This window comes from Rattus rattus, chromosome X (assembly GCF_011064425.1).
Source record: "Rattus rattus isolate New Zealand chromosome X, Rrattus_CSIRO_v1, whole genome shotgun sequence".
Classification (NCBI taxonomy): Eukaryota; Metazoa; Chordata; class Mammalia; order Rodentia; family Muridae; genus Rattus; species Rattus rattus.
This window is the reverse complement of record NC_046172.1, coordinates 14,700,034-14,707,890: the sequence shown is the minus strand read 5'-3', so window position 1 is coordinate 14,707,890 and position 7,857 is coordinate 14,700,034. Positions and strand designations below refer to the sequence as shown.

General features: G+C 42.6%; 1 long non-coding RNA gene across 1 annotated transcript; it reads right to left on the bottom strand.

Moving 5' to 3' along the window:
• Positions 1–2,815: 2,815 nt before the first annotated feature.
• Positions 2,816–3,824, bottom strand: LOC116888687. Its single transcript, XR_004386336.1, has 2 exons — positions 3,410–3,824; positions 2,816–3,247 (listed from the first exon to the last, which is right to left on the bottom strand). It is a non-coding gene; the product is annotated as an uncharacterized LOC116888687 (long non-coding RNA).
• Positions 3,825–7,857: the final 4,033 nt, after the last annotated feature.

The following is a 7,857-nucleotide window of genomic DNA, read 5'->3' as shown; positions in this document are numbered from 1 at the left end:
CTTCCACTGAGGCCAAACAAGGCAGCCCAGTTTTGAAAAGTCTTTCATTTCAATTTCATTTGAGGATAAGTAATAGTATTTCATCTCTTTGCTTTTTACAGTTTTCATCAACCTTTTTGAGTTCGTATAGACTGACAATGAATGGCTGCAGCTACGGTTTCTGTCTCTGAGGAACAGTTTTGCTCCTGTTCTTTCTTGCTTGGGAGGCTTTAATGCTTTTACATTAGACATTTCTTTTGTGCCACTTTTTATTAGTCTCTGAGATTATTATTTTTTTGGTTCTTTTTTTCGAGCTGGGGACCAACCCAGGGCCTTGCGCTTCCTAGGCAAGCGCTCTACCACTGAGCTAAATCTCAACCCGATTATTTTGATACATATATAATATTGTGTCAAAATTATAGATGTTACTAGAGTTTCCACTTGGAGATAACTTGATTAAATTTTTAACCTTGTGTAGCATGTTTTAAACTTTTTAAGCCCTCTGTGTGTGTGTGTGTGTGTGTGTGTGTTTGTGTGTGTGTGTGCGTATTGATAATTGTATGTATTTCAAAATTTGAGGGGGGTGATTTATCATTCTTTTAGATTGTAAATCTAATTTCCATAATAAGTTAATTATTCCTATTCTGTTTAGAAGTGCTCTTCCAAAGTGCCATCAGTCTGCAGCTTCTTCTTTTTTTTTTTTTTTTTCCGGAGCTGGGGACCGAACCCAGGGCCTTGCGCTTCCTAGGCAAGCGCTCTACCACTGAGCTAAATCCCCAACCCCTGCAGCTTCTTTTGAGGTAAGGACATTTAACGGGATGCCTCCTCTCATAATAGTTTTTTTTTTTTTTCTTTTCTTTTCCGAGCTGGGGACCGAACCCAGGGCCTTGTGCTTGCTAGGCAAACGCTCTACCACTGAGCTAAATCCCCAACCCCAATAGTTTTTAAATGTACACTATAGGGTTGGTAATTAAAAGCACCATGCTCCACAGTGAATCTGTAAGACAATCCCGTTGCCCTGTGAAACCGTACCCACCCTGAATAGCAGCTTCCCATTTCTGCCTCCATCCCAGCCTCAGTCAACCACCGTTTACTCTCTGCTCCAATCTGATTATTTTCCAGTCCACATATAAGTGGAATCACATTGTATCTGTCTTAGAATTAGCATAATGTCCTCAAGTTTCATCCTTGTTGTTGTCACATTTCGCAGTACTTTTGCTATTTGAACCATGCAGCTACCAATTCATGACCTTCCTGCCCGGCCACCACAGTAGTAAGATTTCAGTTGTATTCTACTGTGGTGTATGTGTGTGTGTGTGTGTGTGTGTGTGAGAGAGAGAGAGAGAGAGAGAGAGAGAGAGAGAGAGAGAGAGAGAGAGAGAGAGGCGGGAGGGGGGACCGCAATTCTCCTGCCTCCCCTTCTAAAATACTGGGATTACAGATGTGCAAGAACACACTCGGCTATTCTGTGTTCTTTCTTATATCGTTCATCTGGAGTCTCGTTCCTCTGTCTCCACCACAGACAAACATGGGCAAGGCAATGTGCCCTGCAAATTATTTTTCCTGCTGTAAAAACGCACCCATTGGCTTTCACGACTTGTTATTGCACTTTTTTCTCAGAATTTATATTTTCAAATGTTACTTGCTTCCTCAGAATGTCCCCTCGCTCTATACATCTAGGCTTGTTATAGTTTTGATTGCCTTTATCATTTCCAGCAGGGCAGGGTTTATTAAGCGTAATGCTTCTCAGTCCAGGGATATTATGTTTTTGCTTTGCTTCAAAATTGAAGCTTTTATCTAATTTGTACCCGTTTTTGCATCATGAAAGACTGGTCTCAGTGTGTCAGGGTCAGGGATGCAAGCCACTTTCGAGGCAGGCAATAATTGGTTGCAAACTCCGTAATTGGCTTGATAAACATCTTTTCTGATCATTTATAATGTGCCTTCCATTATAATAGAGGCTAGAAAGCCAAAGGCTCTATTACTTCTCTGAAACAAGAAAATGTATGTAATTTAGGTTCTGCTAATCAGATATACTCATGTGAAAATTACCTTTCAAAATGCAGTCAGGTAGGGAGAGCCATGGTAATAGGAGCACTGTCCATCTCGCTACTGTGGTTCTGAAACAACAGATATGATGGTGCCAGCTTCCGCCTCTCCATATCACAGTTGAGACGGTCTGCTTCCCAAGCCAAAATCTGTCACCGAAGATTCCTAATCTTAGGGTTTACGTTTAGATTATTTGATCCTGCACACAGCTGTCAAGAGAAAAACGTCCAGCTTGCCAGCAGTGGCAGAGGTGTCCTCCTGCTGTAATGGTTCTTTTAGCTGTCCCAAGTCTAATGCCTGCGCTTTTAAACATCGCAATGACTCTGAAAGCATTTGTGTTAAATATATATGATGTTATAACTACAGCAATTTGCTATGTACAACTGAAATTGGATTTATGTACTAATCAAAATAAAGTCTTTATAGACACCAATATAGTCTCCTTTCCAACAACTCACTCTTGTTTTGAAGAACACTCATTAATGCCTATAAGGTACATATACTTTTTTGCAGGACCCACAAACCACAGATGAAAGTAAAGGAGTTCTGAGCGAATAGAGAAACTCCTTTCTCTGGGCAATTTGAGTCCCTTACTCTCAATAAAATTTGCTTTTAATTACACATAACATCTTTCCTATCATAATAAAATGATCAAGTAAAAAAATACCACACCGTTCTTTGCTTAACACCCAAGTATTGGATCTAAAAGAAGAAAAGAGTGAAGGGGACAAATAGAATGCATAAATTATCTTTAGAAAGACGTTAAAAGCGAAAATAACCCACAAAGTAACTTTACTTTTGGCTACTTTATTGGGTTCATTTTCCTACCACCCTTCCAATCCCCCAACATAAGGTAAGAGAAAGGTCAGAGGGGAAGAGGGGATATTGAAATCATTAGACTACTTCTTAGGGTTGTTGAATTCCTTGGGGCAAGTTTGATCTTCATCCTCGGGATATCGCCGACCGGCAATCAGCAATCCAGCAATCCAGCCCGCCGCAAACAGCAAACAGCAACCCGCAACGGCAACAATCAGCAACAAGCAGCAGCAGCAGCAGCAGGAGTAGCAGCTGCAGCACGGGCAGGGACGGCAGCAGCAGCAGCAGCAGCAAGGAGTGCAACAGCTCTTTGCTGGCTTTCGTGGCTCCGGCATTTTTACAACCTCTGAAGAGTCCGCAGAACTCCGAGTGTAAACGGCCTTTAGCTGGCAAAATCACGCCCCTGCCAGAACACAAGATAAATCAGAGTTAGCTGCTGCGAACAGTCTGAAGCAGTCCCATATCCTCCCACACGTAGGACTGAAACAAAAAAAAAAAAAAAACATTCACATAACATTTCTGTGGTTTTGAAGAAACCAAAACTCTCACTACACCACAAAAGTACCTGGCCTGAGAGTGTGTGTGTTAAAGAGATCCTCCCGCTCCTTGGGACATCTGAAACTGCGCCGAGCTGTAGAAGAGTCAGACTGTGAGTCCTCCTCAGAGTGAGCAATTTCTAGCCCGTGCTCTGGCTTGCTTTGCATTCTCACCCCACCCCTAGTCCATGGACTGTGACCCATCATTCAGAGAATGTGAAATGCACACTCCTGGGTAAAATGCCTTTGTTTGCAACACTTGCGGGTGTTAGCTAAAGACCTATCGGACTGTGAGGATCTTGGGCAGTTCAAAGAGAAGTATGCAAAGAATGGTAGACCATACAGATGAGGCACAACTGCAGGAACAGCAGTTCCCTGAAGGGTGCCTGTTCAGCCCTTCCTCCTCCCTACATGTCTAAGCACCCCAGCTGCTTGCCTACCTTTGGCTTGCATTTTCTAACCTCTTATCAACCATGTGCCTATACCAAACATTTTTGAACCCCCAAATTCCTAAGCACCCCCCCATTGGAGCCTTAGTATTGGATTACTTGGTAAACTAGTCCTCCACTATCAACCTAGGAATTCTTTCTACAAGGTTTCACTTTCTGTTATTAGGTTTTTGGAAAGCAGCGTACAAAGTTGTGATGCTTTCATATACACTTCATTTTATTTGACCCTCTTCTCCCACTTGCCTGCCTCCTCCTCTTGGTCCCTTCGTCCCCCCAGAAGCATGGTTCTCTGAAATGTGTTTCAAAGTTGGAAAGTTTGGAGAAGCAAAATCCAAGAGCATGAATTAAGTATGAAATGAGTGAAAATCTTTGATCCTTCCTTATGCTGGTTAAGGTACCAAATGCTATAGGTATATCCTATAGCAGATGAAACATGACACAGCGCAAAAAAGATCAAATAAAAACCCCTGGCAGTGGCGGCTCACACCTTTAATCCCAGCACTCGGGACACAGAGGCAGGCAGATTTCTGAGGTTGAGGCCAGCCTGGTTTACAGAGCAAGTTTCAGGTCTCCACAGAGAAAACCCACCTCAAATTTTTGAAAAAAAAAAAGACCTAACTTTACTGGGGTACAACAATAGAAGTTTAATTTTTCCTCTGTAAAACCAGATTTAATAGTTTTGCCTGCCAGTGAATGCCCACTTTCTCTAGACCACCTCAGTATTTACCCCCCTTTTATAAGGCAGAAAATAAAACAGACTATTAAGATGCCACAACCATTGTGGTGGTGTGGGGGAGACAAGTAGTAATTCTGGTGCTTCAGTAGTCGTCTGCATGAAAGCAGTGTGGTAAGCATCGAGGACCATAATCTGTTGCTAAGCACCTGCTCCTAGCAACCATCCCGTGCCATAGCAATGTCAAGTGAATCTTAGAGACTGAGCCATCTTAGATACGCCACCCTTCTTTTTTCAAATAAATCAGAGCTAGGAATAAAATTTCAGATCTTATCATGGAACAATATTTCTTCAAAATTAATTAGAATCATATTCTTCTATTGTCTGGATATTGGCCCTAAATGTAAAACGGGCTGGCCTCAGACTCAAAGATTCTGCTGCCTCTGCCTCCCAAGTGCCAGGATTAAAATTGTGCACCACCATGCTGGACTGAACACTAGATCTTTTCATAGAAATGATGCTCTCTCATTTACACAAGAGTCTCTCCTCTTCTGACCTGCAGCCTCTGATTTTCTCCAGATTTAAATCTTGATCTCGTTCAAAGTCACTTATCACAGACAATCCTTTCCCACCAGATATATGGACATTCTAGGGATGCACGAAGGTTTTCCTAGGGAAAGATGTACTAGGGGAACTGCCCCAGCAGAATCTGCCTAAAAAGTCCTCAGACATTATTTCCTCTCCCAAGGATTCCTTTCCCATCTCTGGTGATCAAAACCTTCTACTTGTTCTTGCTGGGACATTTCAATTTCTTTCCCTTCTTCCTGTCTACATGTATGCTCTAACCACTACTGAATACTTTCTTCAGAACTGGGATCATTAATTAATTTTATTGAAGTTGATAACTTTGCAGTAACCCTCTCACCAACAAAACAAAAGAAGAAACTTTTTTTTTTAAAAAATGCTCTGTTAAGTGGGCTTAGTCCTCTCACAGAGCTACATTGTGTCTGATCTGATTTCTCAAGGTAAACATCATAGAATGTTATCAGCTCATTTTTAGGGGATCACTGCATTTGGGGGGGTCTATCTGTAGAACTCATTCCACTAGACACTGTCAGGTGAAAAACAGGAAGGGGACACACATTATGAATTGAGTGACATTTTTGCTGAGAACTGGTCAGGCCAGGTGCCCCTCTCCGTCCAAGTGACCTTCGCTGCCTGACACTTGAAACTGATCACCCACACATAGAAATGTCCATACGCATGGTGGTTTGCTCCAGCTCTCAGAATCAGATGACTATGCCAAAGTTAAAGTAGAGAAAACAACTTTAGGGTGGGACTCACTGAATTTTTTCTTTACCTAATGGGTGAATGCTGTGCTGGGGGCTAAACTCAGCTTGTGTGTATGTTAGGCAAGAAAAGAGCACATGAACCAGCACGTAAAGGAACATACTGGGCTTGCACAACAGACATTCCCTTGGCCACATTCTTTCCAGTTGACGGCCAAGAGAGCATTCCCAAGACCCGTCTCTTTTCAAACTGCCATAAAAACAGGAGATTTCGGGAAATGTCCACAAAGGAGAAAAAAAACAGTAAAGCTCCCTCTAGAAACTGGATTAGTTCAGTGATAAGGTAGGGTTCCAAAGGGCTATTAGATAAGCAACTCTTTCCAACTCCACATTCCATTGAAGAGTACCATTGGTAACTTGGCCCGGGGCCTTTGGAGAAATATGGACACCATGAAAACTGGCAACTAAAATAAATTACGATTTTCTTCCTAAGAGTGGGCGCCTACTGCTACTGGAAAAAAAATCAGGCATGGTGTGCACCTTTAATCCCAGCCTAGGCAGGTTGACCTTTGTGAGTTTGAAGGCAGCCTAATCTACAAAGTGACTTCCAGGACTCTATTTCCAGCACCAGAGAAACCCTGTCTTAAAAAATGAGAGAGAGAGAGAGAGAGAGAGAGAGAGAGAGAGAGAGAGAGAGAGAGAGAGAGAGAGAGAGAAAAGAAGGAGGAGGAGGAGGAGGAAGAGGAGGAGGAGAAGGAGAAGGAGAAGAAGAGAGGAGAGAGACAGAGAGACAGGGAGACAGGGAGACAGAGAGACAGGGAGACAGGGGGACAGAGAGACAGAGAGACAGGGAGACAGAAAGACAGAGAGACTGAGAGGAGATACCTGCTGGGCCTGTTGATCTTTCCCATTTGCATCATCCATAGTTATGGTCTTCTAATCATAATAATCCCATCCCCTACCCACTCGTGGCTCTCATAGCTTATATTTATAAATTTTTATTTTGCTCTACAGATTTACAGTAGGCCCACTCATACTATGCAAAGTGGAAAGTGGGTTACAACTGTACAAATTAAATCCAAACATCGTCAGATGATTTTACAAGCAAAGTCAAACCCCACCATCCGTTTTCCTTCTCAGGACAGGTCAAAACTACTGAAAACCTACTGTGTCCAGGTGCCTCAAATGGATTTTCTCTTCTGTGTAACCACTCTAGGACATGGTGACACAAGGTTCTAAGTAGAAGGCTAAAGGAAACATTAGGGCAGAACAGAATATGGATCCTAAACCCCACCTTTGCAATCACTTGCAAAGGTTCTGTTAGCAATGCATTTATCAGGCATGGGGTAATAACAGGACGTGTGGGAAGACAGAAAGTGCTTGGGGACTGCTGTCCTCCCTTGCCCAGCCTCAGTCTCATTATACTTCAGACAGCGTGTGGCGAGAGTGCTGAGGAAAAAAAAAAAAAGGGCCAGCTGACGCGTGGGATTGCCAAGCAACAGCTTATGAAACGAATTCAAACCATGGCAACCAAACACTGCAGACCCACCAATAGCTTCATTTCATTTACAAGAGTGAGAGGAGGGCTTTATCAACAACAGATGAGATAAATGTGCCGACTACTGGCTCTGCAAGCACACAGAGCTGTCCTCATCACCATTGTCACCGTTACTTTATGGCACACAAAGCCAAATTACCTGTGAAAATTATCCCTTAACACAAATGCAGAATGGAGCTCCATATTATGTTATAGAAGCTGCAGTGTACACGTATTCTTGGAGGGGGAGCAAAGTGCCCACTACCCTAAAGCTTACCTAATTACTCTTTATTTAATACAGCTATTCATTTGCAGGAGGAAGAGTGGTAACCCACGAGTATGTCTCATTTAAAAATCAATTTCTGTAGAAAGCACTTTCAAATTCATTCTTGCCAATAATGCTGTTCTCTGGGTATTTTTTTTCCCACTCCATAGCAAGGGTAGTATGGTGTGGAGATTGCGAATGTGTTTTCATAGGGCACACAGCTAATAAAACGCAGATCATGATTCCCTCCTGCTAAAATCCTTT